Raw genomic sequence first — 14,945 nt, 5'->3', positions numbered from 1 at the left:
TCAGATGAGCATCTGACTTCAGCTCGGGTCATGATCTCATGGTTTGTGGGTTCGAGCCTTGCATGGGGCTCACTGCTGTCAGCACAGAGCCCGCTTCAGATCCTCTGTTCCCCTCTTTCTCTGCCCCTACTCCACTTGCTTGCTTTCTCTCCCTCTCTCTCTCTCTAACAGAAACATTAAAAACAATAATAATAAAATAAAGTTTAAAGTAACTTGAACTCCAGAACAAAATGAAAGAGATATAAAGGAAAGTTGAGAGATCATGACAAACTTTGAAGCTAGGCAAAGAAGACACAACATAGATAATAGGAGTCTCTGGGCATAGATAGGATGGGAGGAAGTATAGTGACGGGGACAAGCGAACAGAACAAACTCTAAAGACTATAATTTATGAAAACTTTCCAGAAATTAATTTTTAAAAACATTTGAAACTATATATTGAAAGAGCACACTTGGTACCTGAAAGTATAGACCAAGAATGGCCAACACTAAGAGTCTTCTAGTGAAATTACTAGACTGAAAAGAGACAGAAAAAAAATGTCTTTGGGCATCTAGACAAAAAAGAACAGATGACTTATAAGAGAATAAAAATTAGATTGCCATTAAATTTCTCCACCTCTCTGTTTTATGCCAGGAAAAAAAAAATGGAGCAATGTATTTAAAATACTCAAGGAAAAAGATGTAGCCAAGAATTTTATATCCAGCAAAACTGATTTTCAGGTGGAAACAACATAGAAAAAAATGTTACCAACATGTAAGAGAGCAGAGAACATTGTTCTGTGAGCTCTTCCTAAAGAATCTGAGAAAGAATGAGGTTAAGATAACCAAAATGACTAGAGAGATATTGTCGTATGATTGATTGTGAAAGTTAAATGTATAGTTTCTTATAGAACTAAGACTAAATGAGCACATGGGTGGTTCAGTTGGTTGAGCATTCAACTCTTGATTTTGGCTCAGGTCATAATCCCAGGGTCGTGGGATGGAGTCCACATCAGACTCCATGCTGAGTGCGCAGCCTGCTTAAGATTCTTTCTCTCTTTCTCTCTGCCCTTTTTCCTCACTCCCACATGCGTTTCGTCTCTAAAACAATGTATATATAGGAGTACCTGTAAACAATTTGGGGGAACACTGGGAAAAGCATATGGAAACACATTCTAACTGCTTTCATCCTGGGGTAATTCTACTGGTTGTACTATTCCTAGTATCAGTAGTTTATAAATAAAACAAATGAATAATTATCCTCTCGGTTGATCCTTGAGAACCAGAATTCTCGGTGTGTAAGAAAGATATATTTTTAATGTGGAAGAACTTGAGTAAAAGTCGTGTAGTACTTTTTTTTCAATTGTAAATTTCAACATGATACTCATAAGAAGTTGATCTTCGTTTTGCGTATATTATTTCATATATATAGAGAGAGAATACACATCATTCTAACTCTGTCCACTGAAAATCCCTAGAAACAATAACTAACTCAGTAACAGTGAAAATACTTAGCATACAGACTATGGTCTTCAAATATTTGTTCCCAAAGAAACTAGATGTGCCTGGAGCATGTTGTGATAAAAAAATAATTTAAAATAATTTAAAAATCAAGGAACCTATTCAAGATCAATAAATCTTCTCATAAGGACCCAGGAAGCAACTTAAGAAGCTCACTTTGGTCAAAGGTGACACAGTTCAGGCTTAAATAACAAAACTTGCTGGGGTGCCTGGGTGGCTCAGTCGGTTGGGCGTCCGACTTCGGCTCAGGTCATGATCTTGCGGTCTGTGAGTTCGAGCCCCGCGTCAGGCTCTGTGCTGACAGCTCAGAGCCTGGAGCCTGTTTCAGATTCTGTGTCTCCCTCTCTCTCTGACCCTCCCCCGTTCATGCTCTGTCTCTCTCTGTCTCAAAAATAAACGTTAAAAAAAAAAAATTAAGGGGCGCCTGGGTGGCTCAGTCAGTTAAGCGGCTGACTTCGGCTCAGGTCATGATCTCGCGGTCCGTGAGTTCGAGCCCCGCGTCAGGCTCTGTGCTGACAGCTCAGAGCCTGGAGCCTGTTTCAGATTCTGTGTCTCCCTCTCTCTGACCCTCCCCTGTTCATGCTCTGTCTCTCCCTGCCTCAAAAATTAAAAAAAAATTAAAAAAAAAATTAAAAAAAAAATAACAAAACTTGCAATGGGTTGAAATCTATTGTGTAATAAAAAGATTAACCTTACCCAAAAAGAGATCTGGTCTTTGTTCTCAGCTCCTTGAAGGTGATGTATAATTCTCTTGAAATGCCTTGCCTGATAATTGCGTCTTTATTTATCTAGATGCCTTGAGCCACACAAGAGAGTCTAATAATGTGATTTATGGCTGGGGGCTTTGGGTCATGTAGTATCAGGTCTACTTCCGGAGGGTCTGTATGCTAAGGTCAGCTCTGCAGGTCTATGTGAACAAGCCCCAGGAACAAATCCAGAGACACCAAAGCTCTGTGGAGTCATGCTCAATGCATGTTATCACATACTGACTTGTTGGGAGAAGTTAGTGCTGTCCAGGACTCTAATGAGAGAGGACATACAGCAGATCTATTCATGGAACTCTTCTGAACTCTGACTCATCTGCTTTCTCCCTTAGCTGATTTTGATCTGGATCTTTTCACAGTAATATCCCGTAACCGTGGGTATAACACAGTGAATTCAATCTGAGTCAGGTTATTCTTCCAGCTACAAATTCAAGTATTTGTCTTCTACACATTTCCTCTCTTTGTATAGAAGTACATCGTAAGAGACTAAGCAAATGTCTTATTGAAGCTCACATATTTTTTACTTAGGCTACAACCTAAGCTGCTGTAACATGGAGACTCCAAACTTCAATGGCTGAAACAAAATGAATTTATTTCTAATCTATAATATGCAGAAGGATAGGTGGCTTTTCTTTATGAAGTCATTGAGGGACTCAGAGACCCTCCATATTGTTGTTGCCCCATTCCCCGAGTGTTGTTCTTGCTACCTGGGTGAAATTTTCTCACCACTGCTTGTTTGCAGGAAAGGGAAGGAGGAAGTGAAGGCATTCACTGGGACGTGGGACACATCAGTCCTCCTCACATCCCACTGACCAGAAAAAAGCTAGTCACCTGGCCATGTCCAGCCACAGTGGAGTCCTAAGTTGCCATGCTTCCATCTGTAACTCAGGGGGTACTTCTAATGAAAAAAAGATGAGGGGAAATAGATATTAGGGGACAATTGTCATTAGTCTAATACATTTCTGACCTATCAGGGTAACCTGGGGAAATCCAGAGGGTTAATCTACATGATTTGTTCTTCAATAATCTCTGCTGGATTCTGGTGGTCCTTACTTTCCATTAGGTGCTTATATCTAGACTTTTAATAACGTGATCTAGATCCTCACTAGAATCCTAATCAAGCTAATCAGTCTTACTTTGCAGAAACTACATACCTCCTTCTAGTGAGGAAAATTAAATTTAAATTTGATCTTTTCCCATCTTCCTGCCATACTTTCACTCCTTGCGATTCTTCAAAGATTAACATCTTGGTAATTTTCTTCTAAGTCATTCCCACTGTCATGAACTATGATTCTAAAAGCCAAAGACAGAAAAACAATAATACAGGAAAGAAATGGAACCATTTCAACTAGTCTAGTAACTAGGCAAAAATAGGTAAGAAATAAAAAGGGATTCTAAAAATTCATTTCTAAAGGAAGTTGAGCTACATTAAGAAAATGTATCAGGGCACCCGGGTGGCTCATTTTGGTTAAGCGGCTGACTTTGGCTCAGGTCATGATCTTACCTAAGTTGGAGCCCTGCATGAGCTCTCTGTCGTCAGCACAGAGCCCGCTTCAGATCCTGTCTCCTCTCCCTCTCTGCCCCTCCCTCTGCCTCTCTCCCTCTCTCTCAAAAATAAATAAGCATTTAATAAAAAGAAAATGTATCAAGTCATTTATTAAAAAGATAGAAATTATTGCAGTGTCAATCTCCTATATACATGCATCCATTGGTTTTGTTTGATTTGTTTGATTTTATTATCATTTGAAGGTAACTAGAATTACAAACATCAGCTTCTCTGAATTATCACATGAAGTCTTCCAAAAGAAAAGCAAGGGCTATACTCCTAGTCTCAATTTTTGGATCTCTTCCCAGTTAAATGTCAAAACAGTAGCTTCCTTTGGGACAACGATTCTTCTTTATTCTACTGAAGAGCCTTTTGAGTGGTTTATTCTGAATAATTATCACGCTTGACTTTCCTTTCACATAATGTGAAATTTTTTATTTTCTTGTTCTCTATGGTAACAGCTAAGTTACTTCAAGCCAGTGTCTTTTTCTCTTAAATATGTATCTATTTTCCTGGAGGTGGAAGTAGAGAATCTGCAAATACACAAAGGCAGAGAAGCTGTGAGCAGTTTAGATAAACAGAAATTTGCACACTTCATCCACAGGTCACCTTCAACACTTCATCCACAGGTCACCTTTCGGTGACTTTTCTGAAGCCACGTACCTATGCACACACTGGGACTTTCCAGGTGCTGCTCACTCCAAACTCCCCTCGTTCTGACTAGTGGTCCTCACACATCCTTCATTGTCAACTCAAAATCCACCTTCATCATAAGCTTTCCCTAATCAGACAGAGCTAGGGAATAGTTTCCCACCATTAATTGTTTGGAGTATGCAATTGTAGCATTATGTTTGACTTAAAAAAAAAAAGTTCCTAATTTTCACATTTACACTACCTACAAAATTGTTCTTTTTCATCAGGTTAAATACCTTTGTAATCATTATCTGCTGGTATCCTTCCTTTCCTCAAATTTTGCCACAGATTGATTTTCCTAGAACGGCAAGGAGGCCCAGGGCTAACTGATTGGAAACCCCAAGATCTGGCAGACAGCTAAGCAGGGAAGGATTCTGGCTCTTCCCCTTGTCCTATCTTTGCTTGGCTTTTCACCCATAAAACAGATCCCATAAATATCCTAAGGGGCAGTAGATTGCCATGTGACCTGGAAAGGAAGAAGGCTGTTTAAGAAGGCAGCGAAGGCTCTGGGGCAGGGTTGACTGCGGATGGCCAGGGAGGCTGAACCAACAACAGTTTCCACCTTCCCAAGGAGTGGCTCATGTGTAGCCCAGTTAGGTTGGCTGTTTTGCTCAAATTGTTTCTTTTTCTGAATATATTTAGAAAACTGTCACGTTCATCTGTTTGCTTTTATTGGTAAAGAATACTTATTTAGGGATCTATCTGGCTGGTGCTGATGATGTTTGATAACATTCACAGTATTGCTTGTTTATTTTTATTATCTCATTTCTTCCAACCCATAATAACTCCTCCGGGAGGGACAACATCTGTTCCTGCAAAAGGAATAGTTACAGGCTTCTTGGTTTTCTCCAGGCCTTAGACTCCAGGGAGATCAGCCCCCATTCTCCCCCTGACCCCATTTTTTAGGATTCCCTAGATTTTTAACACAGAAATTTATGGAAAATAGTATTGTAATGCTGAGGTGTTAATTAGATAATAGAATACTGTGAAAGATTAAAATGAGACTAAAAGGAGGAATTGAAAAAGGAAAAGAAAAAAAAGGAAGATTTAGAAAAGATTTTGAAGACCTTTGAAACTACTAGCAAATTATCTCCTCAGCGATAAAAAAAATTCTATAATAAATACTAAAATTATTCTGCTCTCAAGTACTTAGCTTATTTACTGTTAAAATATTAATATTGTGTTCTATTAGATTGAAACTAACTTAAATTCAGGCTTCAGATTTAGAGTTCAATTCACAGCTTGTTAAAATGTGGAATGTATGAATTCTCTCATGTTCTTGCAACCGTGTCCCAAAGCTGTAGAATGTACATGCTATATAGGCCAATGAATACCCCAAATTCATAATGTATATCAGCACTATAAACAATTAGTGTGGGGAAAAACGATTCCCTTTTTGCCAGTAAAACAACATTGAATATTGAGCAAACATTCATTGAGGGGCTACTGGGTCCCAAGCTCTGAGGCTGGGAGGGCGGGGAAGAGGGGAGGGTTAAGAGGGAGGAGGTTGTTAAGTGTGGGGAGGGGAAGCAAGGAAATTAACAAAGCCCAGTCTCTGCTTTCAAAAGGTATTCACAAACCCAAGAGGGATAGAAGGAAAGGTGGAGAAGGAAAGTGCTGTTGATGCTGACAATCGCATGCTGACAATACAGATAGGTAGCCTCAGGTTTTCCAACTGCAAGGCCACTCTTACAAATCCAGAATCCGGGATTTTCCTGAGGAGCTAAGGGGATCAGCTGGCTATGTTGTTTGTTTGTTTTCTCCCCTTAGGGCCTATAATATCCCGACTTCCCAATCCAAAAGTAGATCAACTCCAAGTGTAAAAACAGGTTTCACTTGCTGCTGCTCAAACAGCTTTTTTAGCTCAAGAGTTCTTTGCGCTTCTAAGGAAGCTTCACAACTTGCAAGGCTGACAATGTCAAGAACGTGGGACTCAGCCTGGAAATGGAGTCATCCTAGATCCATCACTTAGAATAGAAGCCGTAAAGCCTTGAGTGCATCCCCTCAACTTCTCCAGCTTCAGAGGAAAGAAAGGTACTGTACTACTCTACTATAAAGGTAGAAACAAAGGTCAGTTGATGCAACTGTTGCTCTCTATGAGGTAACCAAACTGGGTTTATACCGAGACCATTCACCAAAATCACACACTGTGGCAGGAATAGGAAAGACAAAGAGGAATTCAGTTTTCACTTTTTCATTAGGGTGTCCGTCTTGAACTGAGCTCTAATACACGGTGAGACTTTGTCCTGTAACAGTCTGGCTGCATTTTCTGCCACACCTCTCACACCCAGCACATCAGCCATTGGCAAACTCTGTCATGTACTCCAGCGCCTCCATGATGGTGCAAAGGTCCCTCCCTTGGTTTTAAGTACCCTAAATCTGGCACTTTGATTACCTCCCTGGAACAACATTTACCATATTGTACTATAATGACCGCCCCCCTCAGTAGACTGGGAACTCCTTGAAGGCAGAAATCATGCATTTTTAATCTTTGTACCCCTGTCAGAGTACCTGGTAAAGATGGGCATGGATTATCGGATGAATGAATGAATGAATGAATGCATGCATATAAACCACAGTTTTTGCCCACTAAGAACAGAATTGTGACATACCCCAACCATGTGTTTGTGTGGGTTAACCCACAGCACTCTTACTCTTGACATAGTTTGTAACAGCCTTATCCACACACAATTCACACACGTATCACAAAGTTGACTTGGTCAAATGGTACAAGTCAGTGGTATTTTAGTATACTCAGAGTTTGTGTCATCACTATCAAACTGCAGAACACTTTCCCTACACTAAAGACGATCCTACCCACTAACAGCCACTCCCCATCCCATCCCCCCCACCCCACCTCCTAGCAACCACCAGTCTATTTTCTGTCTCCACGGATTTTTCACTAATTTCTTGTGACACAATATCCATAGCATCAAATATTAGGACGCATCGCTTCACATGACTGAAAAGAAAGAAAACCCAGAGCGGCTTTGATTTAGTATAACAGGTATAGAATCAATCTCCTTGCTCCGTGACCTTGGACAAGTTGTCGAACTGGATCTCCTTTCCTCGTCCCATGAAGTTTAGACGGTGTGAGAGAGCACCCTCAGGTTAAACAGGAAACCAGCAAAACCAAAAAAACAAATGAGCCCTCTGACTATGATCCAATACTCTACCCTAGGCAGCCTTTCCTGGGCTTCCTTCACCAACGTCTTTCCATCATTAAGATTTCCCACCAGACCCGCCGCAGCAGTGCGAAGGGCCCTACAGAAGACGTTTCCTCTTTTCCTTCTCGGCCGTCCAGTTTCTCTCCGGGCTGGGCGAGGACGGAGAAACTGCAGAGCCCGGAGCCCCGGAGCCGAGGCTCCGCGCGCGCCGTGCCCGCAGGAAGCCTCGCCCAGCCCGGGACCCCACCCTCCCGCGGCGCCCCTGGAGGGAGCCGGCCGCCGCGCGCGCCACCAGCGCGGGAGGGGCGCGGCGCGCGGGGGCGGAGCCAGCGACTTGCTCAGCCAATCCCGGCGGCGGCGCGTCCCGGGGGTCCGCGGCTCGCCGAGCGCGCAGGGGGCGGGGCTCCGCTTGACAGTGGCGGTCGCCGGGCAGCGGAGTCGGGAGCCGCGCGCGGAGCGCAGCGCGGGGAGCGCGAGCGGCTCGGGCGGCGGTGGCGGCGGTGGCCGGTCCCCGCCGGATCCGGCTGTGGGCGCCGCGAAGTAGCCCTGCGCAGCGGCGGCGGCGGCGTGCGGGCGATGCTGCTGGTCTCTCCGGGCGCCGGTGTCCTGGCCTCTTCCTAAAGGTACCCAGCCCCGCTCGCCCCCTCGCCCAGGGCACCGCAGCGCCCGGCAAGTGGCTTTGTGAAGCTCGAAGCTCCCCGGACCGAGGGGTGGGCTGGGAGCGGGGTGGGTGGGGCAGGGCGGGGCTGCGCGGTCCGGGCCGCTTTCCCCGTGAGGAAGAGGGTGGGGGCAGAGGGAAGCGGGGTTGGCGGGCGGGGTGGGGTGGGGTGGGGTGGGGAGGAGGAGGGCTGTCTCCCGGCAGCAGCTGGCTGCATCCCCATCGTCCATCCTCCTCCCGTCTCCATGTGCTTCGGAAAGAGGTTTTGTGCCAGGAGAAAGTTGGAGGCTGAGACTTGAGGAGCCAGACTCTGCGGCCCCTGAGGCCCGCACCCTTCAAGAGCGTGGGAGCACCCTGTTGGGAAGGTCTGCGTTCTGAACAGGGCCATGCAGGAACCCATGCCCCTTTCCGACCCTAGCAGCATTCCTGACGCAGGCCCTTGCTTGAGGAAATTCCTCTGTGGGAATCCCCCGTGGGGAGGGGCTTTCGGGTACAGAGCATCCACGACTCACACATTATTATCGCTTGAAAACAGTACTCTCTCCCCTAGAACGTTCTCTCCCCTAGAACGGGCGCCACCAGCATCTATGCTGTAAGAGCATCAAAAATTGAAGTCGGACCCCGAATTAAAGACCCCTAAACACCCATGTGTCCAAGGTGCCAATGATTACCTCTGTCAAATCTTGACTAGTTTCTTACTGCCATATGCTTCCAATCAGCTTTCCCTGAGAGCTGGGCGGGTGCTGTGGAGCACAGGAAAGGGAGGAGAAGTTACAGCCCGGCTGTTAGGGTGGGAGGTGGCAGCAAAGAATACCGAACACGTGTACCCACTTGAAGATAGGAGAAAGTTTCAACCTTCAAAATAAAGTGGGTTAGGTGGGGATTATTTGCTTTACAAAACTTCCTCTCATGCAGAGAAACGATTAGAGTTAGAACTGAGTTTTACACAAGATTGTGGCAACAGGCCTATCATCAAGTGGCTCAGAGTCGATTGAGGGGGTAATCAGGCCGATACCACGTTGACTTGAAATTAGCAGATCTCAGCAAATATATGTAGATTCTGTTTAATTCTGATTAACCTTTCTGATCATATTGGTGGATTACCAGGTTTACTTTATTCATTTCTAACCAAGACATATTCACACCAAAACACAACTTCATAATACCATTTTGTGCCCTAAAGACGCCCTTAGCTAAGGATATGGACATCCTCTTCTGGTTCTTATGATTTATCCCCTACACCGGTAACATAACTTCTCTAAGTACGTTTACATCATAAAGAGAAGGAAACTTCCTTAGTGGTGACACAACAGTATCCAAATAAATACCGAGCACACATACTAAGTGTTTTTACCTATACAGTTACTTTAAATCTCACAGGCACCCTGATGAGATATTATTACCCTGTTTCAGAGACTGAGGAGATTATGTAAAGTTGCCCAAGATAATGCGGGAAGTAAGTGATAGAGGTGGGATTTGAACCCGGATCTGTTTGATTCCTTACCCGTGCTCTTTACCACTACCCTATGCTATCTCCCAGCCCCCTTGAAAGAGAATTGCCATTTTATAATATACTAGGAAATCAAAATATGGCAAATGCTATCTCCACTGGCTTCCTGGATCAAACCCCTTCATAGATTGTTTTGTCCCTCTGGGAACCCAACACTGCATCCAACAAGTATTCCTTTCACCAAAGGGCAACATCAGGAACTCCCCGGACACCCTCTAAGCACCAGTCCCCAGCATGTAAATCAGATGGAAATCTCCAGACATCTAAACCCCTTGTCCCTTCAGAGAAGTTGGCTCTGGAAGACAGGTAATCAAGTGTTTCTCTCACTGCCACTTAAGGAGCAATCTCTACTCTCTCAGTCATCCAAGTCTGGTTTAGCTCTGCACATATAAGAACACACCACCAGTTGGCAGGAATACATCCCCTGCAGTGTTCACACTGGCACACTCATCTTCCTGTACCAACTGTCAGAGAATTCCTGACACAGGCCAGGCTACTTAAAAGGAAAAACTGAAACAGTGCCATTGGGGATGGTGGTGTTAGTCTAGGGAATCCCTGAATTCTCTGAGGCTTACCAGAAAGGAAATTAACATAGGGCCGCAGGGGCAGGAAGCAGGCCTTCCCCGTAGTGTGAAATGCCTTGTATATGGTATAGCCCATTGTCAACACTACTGAAGATATCTGTTCACCATATAGAAACTCGTTTACCTGTTATCTTGGTGATGGGTGCAGCTACACATCTATTTCTGTTTCAGTTACTCGCTGTACTAACACAGTTGTCACTTGGCTGAATGGTAGCAAACACTGATGTCGCAGGTGTGACAGAGTTTTGAAGCTGTGCTTAAAACTTGTGTCTGTTATGATAATCGACATTCTTTTATCATTTTATTTCTCCTCCCTAGGTGAATGTGTGTGTGTGTGTGTGTGTGTGTGTGTGTGTGTGTGCGCGCGCTCTCCCGTGGTATAGTTTTTAATTTTCTTCTCTCTGATTCCAAAATGATTTGAAGTTCCAAGCCTAAAGAGAAATAGATGCATTTTTGAGCTGAGGCCATATGCTGCCTGGAAACATATCCCTGTAGTTGGCATTTTACTCATGTTACTCTAGTGCTAAGAACCTCAAAGTCCCGAATGCATGCTTTGGGATTGCAAATGGACTCTCCTGTCTAATTATTTCACTCCATCCCCTGAAGCAGTTGGAAGGTTTGAGTTTAGAACACAGCCCCAGCACCTCCCCTCTAAATTCTCTAAACTGCCAAAAACTGGAGCAGCGCTAATTAAAGTTGGGAAACTAGAACATGAGGTTTGCTCATTGTCACGCTTTTGCACCAGAATGGGAAATATACCAAAAACTTTGTTGGGCATACAGAGTGACGTAGACTTGTTTAACATGACCAGTGATCTGCAAAACTATCTGACATTATGCAGTTTGCCTAAAGTTGGGTTCGTGCAAATACCTCATTAGGTTAAGACCGTCCAGTATCAACAAACTTCTACTCTGCATTCTATCATGTGTATAAAACTTCTCATTCGCTGGCCATCCATTTTTATTTCCATATTTCATCAAATCTAAAATATCAACAGTTACATAGCATCCTTTTTATGTTGTACGAGAAGAAAAAGAAAATACTGCCGATTATATTATAACATGCAGGCCATCTTAATAGCCGTCTTCCATGACATCGTGTGGATTGGTTACACCACCCTCTTACTGCTTTCGAGTCTCCATTTCTATCAAGGGTTTTGGTACATTTTTCTGCTCATACCGTCATTAATTAGCACTGCTTCCCTAAGCAATGTGTGATAGACAGCGGGTTTGCATATATCTCAGTAACAGACCGTAACAGACTCCTCTTCTGTGTCTTTCTTTTTTTCAATCTGGTGAAGCATTTGGATTTTGCTTTGCAAGGTAATACAGAAATGTCAAACAAAGACAAATGTTTCCCTGAGTGATATAACATTTAAGCCCCACTGCTCTGTTTCGGTGCCGTAGCGCATACATAGTAACATCTTTTTTCGGTGCCAAATCATAGTGGGATCTTTTCAGAAAAACCATTTAAATGGCAATTAAACAGAACACCTGCAGTGCCAACAATGCCCATAATTTAGGAGAAGTGCTACCAAAATGAATAGCTGTGACCATGTTTATGCCTGTGCAGAGCAGTGACAGCGGTGTGACAACTACTGCCAAGTTGTCACCGTCAATATTGAGACACATCCCGATTTTGGAGATGTTAAAATGTGGAAAAAAAAAATGAACCTTATCAATGAACTATGCTAATCTGTGCCTACTGAATTTCATGAACCCTGTTGATTCGTTCATTCACATGGTCCCTCGTTTTGTGAGACCAAGCTCCACGAGGGCAAGGACTTTTTCTGTCTTATTCTCCACTCTATGTGCCAGACATGTAGGAGAGTCCGTGGCACAGAGTTGATGTGCTCAGTAAATGTCCGTGGAATAAGTGAATGGCTATCCTCCCATGGAAGGCATGGAGACACACACATCAGGCGGCTCACTACTCTCCTCCTGGTTGGAAGACATAGTCTTAAAATTATGACATCGACAGAAATGCTAGACATAGGAAAAGGGTACAGGCCAGAATTAAGTCCTCGATTTTGTTTACAGACCCCTGTACAAAGCACTTCATGCCATTACAAAAACGACCCCAGGATAGAAGAAATTCCACTGTGGCTTCATTCATCTTTGACGAATGAAAGAATGTATGACGTCGTAACACCTTGATTCTCTCGCACGATCCCAAATCATAAGTTGCTTGAATTTTATGCCTGGTGCAATGTCATGCATTTGTCCTCTTGGACATTGGACAGAAACCGGAATTAATAGGTACATGCTTTTCCTTCAGTAAGCTCCTCTGAGACAGAAATCCGGTGCTGGTGACCTTGTCTGGATGTGCATCTCTGAGAGAAAAAATTATTTAAATTTATTTATATTTGTGTTTGTATACACACACACACACACACACACACTTTTAAGGCCTTTCCTTACAGTCCACTTTTTAATTACCACCCCCCACCCCACCCCACCCCCCGCCAAAAAAAGGCCATCCTGACACTTTGACAAAGAAACAGACAAAAAGGAAAAAAGGAAACCTTGATAGGAATATAGACCTCTGTCTGTCATGCTCCTGCCTCCTCACTGCTCCCTAGGCAAGCAGAATGTACTTCTAGGCCAAACAAGAAGCTATGTGAGGATGCAACGAAGGAAAGGCTGGGAAGCTTAGCTTAGCAGCAAGCTCCGAAGCGATCCCGAGGACCCAAAGTTGACAGTTAGCGTTGCCCAAATAACCCCACGGTCTATGAGTGAAACAGCCGGTCCTGCGAAGATACGTCCCAGTTCTCGTTCAGTGAAATGTGAGACCTCCGAAACCCCTATGTAACCAGCTAAGGTCACTTGTAGGTTTCTAAGACACATTTAGTGTGCTTGCTTGGGGGAGAATGAATGGCGTGTGTTTCTCCCCACGTACAGGCAAAGCGGTGTGTGCCGTGACGGGACATGGCAGATAGGCCAGAGCTGTCTCTTTCACCTATTAGAAAATAATTATTAATTAAATTAAATCATTTTGGCTTTCCACTAAAGGAACTTCTGTATAATTACGTCTATTAAGCATTGTTAACATGAGCCAGACAAATGACAAAAATAACTTAAAACTTGCTTTTACTGAACACACAGGGTGGGATAAAAGAAAAACAGAATAATCTTAGATGCCAGTTCTATGATTGTGTGGGATGTTTCAATAAGGTGTGGTAAGACATGCAGACATGGAAATGACTGTCATGAAGGGAAGAGTTTGTTATGCTCACAGGTCCCTAAAAGCAGTAAGCACATGTGTCGTGCAGGGCTACGTGGAGGTGGAGGGAGTGACGATGAATGTGGGCAAGACAAGATACAGGAGGAGCAGGGCAAGCGGACTTAGGGCTGAATAATTTCAGAGAGCTTTGGGGCATAGAAGCTGTCCCTGGTTATCCGGTACCTGGCCCCGGGGTGATTAGGGCAGGTGGACAGCCACGCTTAGTGTGAGAAGGACGGGCTCTGGACTGCTGGTTTGCGTATGAAAGGCACATCGGAAGGCCAGTTAGTTATCCCTAGGAATTAGCTCACTCTGGGAGGGACAATCCCTGCAGGGTCATCAAGGCCCAAAGATGCCAAAGCATCAGGATACGGAGAAGAAAAGACATGCTTAATAAATGGGGATTTTAAAAATAGTCCAGTAATGAATTAGGTCCGTGTACACATGGAGCATTCAGCCAAATGTGCAGAAATGCCCAGCTCAGGGTCTGACACATGGTACTCACCCAGCAAACATTAATTAAATCTGAGTTGTGGTGCCAGATGGTCCAGCCATGCTCACAGTCCGCCTCTGCTGCATATTGCAGTCAGGTGTGCAGTGCTCATCTTGAGAAAAAGAAAACAATGGGGACGCACGCTACACAGAGGGTCCCCAGATGAAAAATGAGCCACCCAGGATGAGGAGGAGGCAAGAAAGTTGTTAAAAACATAAGTGAGCTCTTAGGCAAATACATCCTTAACTCTAAGATCTTAAAATCTGTAAGGTAATTGTATGTTTAATCACTGTGGATTTGGAATATCAATAAAAGTCAGGAAACATGAAGGTTGCCGGCAACCTGTAGAAAGGTTGCTTCTGAGTAAAACTGGAGTTGCAAAGTGAATTGTGTATTGTAAATGTTGTGCTCAGGAGCACACTTCTAAATGTGAGCTACTCAAAATAGCATCAGACATACTCCTGGTGTGGTGACAGGTCTAGGCATAGGATGTGTAACATGCACCTGTACTTCCAGGATGTTGATGGAGGGTGGCGATGAGTGGGATGGATGCCGGGTGAGACTCAAGACATTCCTTAAAAAAAAATTATTGTAGTATAGCTGACACACAATGTTACATTAGTCTTAGGTGTACAGCATAGTGATTGGACAAGTCTATACATTATGCTGTGCTTACTACAAGTGTAGCTACTATCTGTCACAATGCAACACTATTACAATACATTATATTCTGTATGCTGTACCTTTCATTCCGGTGACTTAGTCCCCAGCTGGAAGCCTGTACCTCCTGATCCCCTTCACCCATTTT

General features: G+C 43.9%; 1 protein-coding gene across 2 annotated transcripts in view; it reads left to right on the top strand.

The window, feature by feature from the left end:
* The first annotated feature begins 8,152 nt into the window (after positions 1 to 8,152).
* FRY (FRY microtubule binding protein) overlaps positions 8,153 to 14,945 on the top strand; it is a 463,051-nt gene continuing 456,258 nt past the window's right edge. The window contains exons 1-2 of one of the 2 annotated variants that reach the window (XM_086714067.1): positions 8,156 to 8,293; positions 10,025 to 10,144. The gene's annotated coding sequence lies outside the window, so the exon portion shown is untranslated. Of the gene's footprint in view, positions 8,294 to 10,024; positions 10,145 to 14,945 lie in introns of both variants that reach the window. The other variant, XM_086714061.1, reaches the window with a different exon arrangement.

The sequence above is a fragment of the Puma concolor genome, chromosome A1 (genome assembly GCF_028749965.1).
Source record: "Puma concolor isolate L17-30 chromosome A1, mPumCon1.1.hap2, whole genome shotgun sequence".
Taxonomy (NCBI): Eukaryota; Metazoa; Chordata; class Mammalia; order Carnivora; family Felidae; genus Puma; species Puma concolor.
This window is presented reverse-complemented; position numbering and strand designations above follow the sequence as displayed.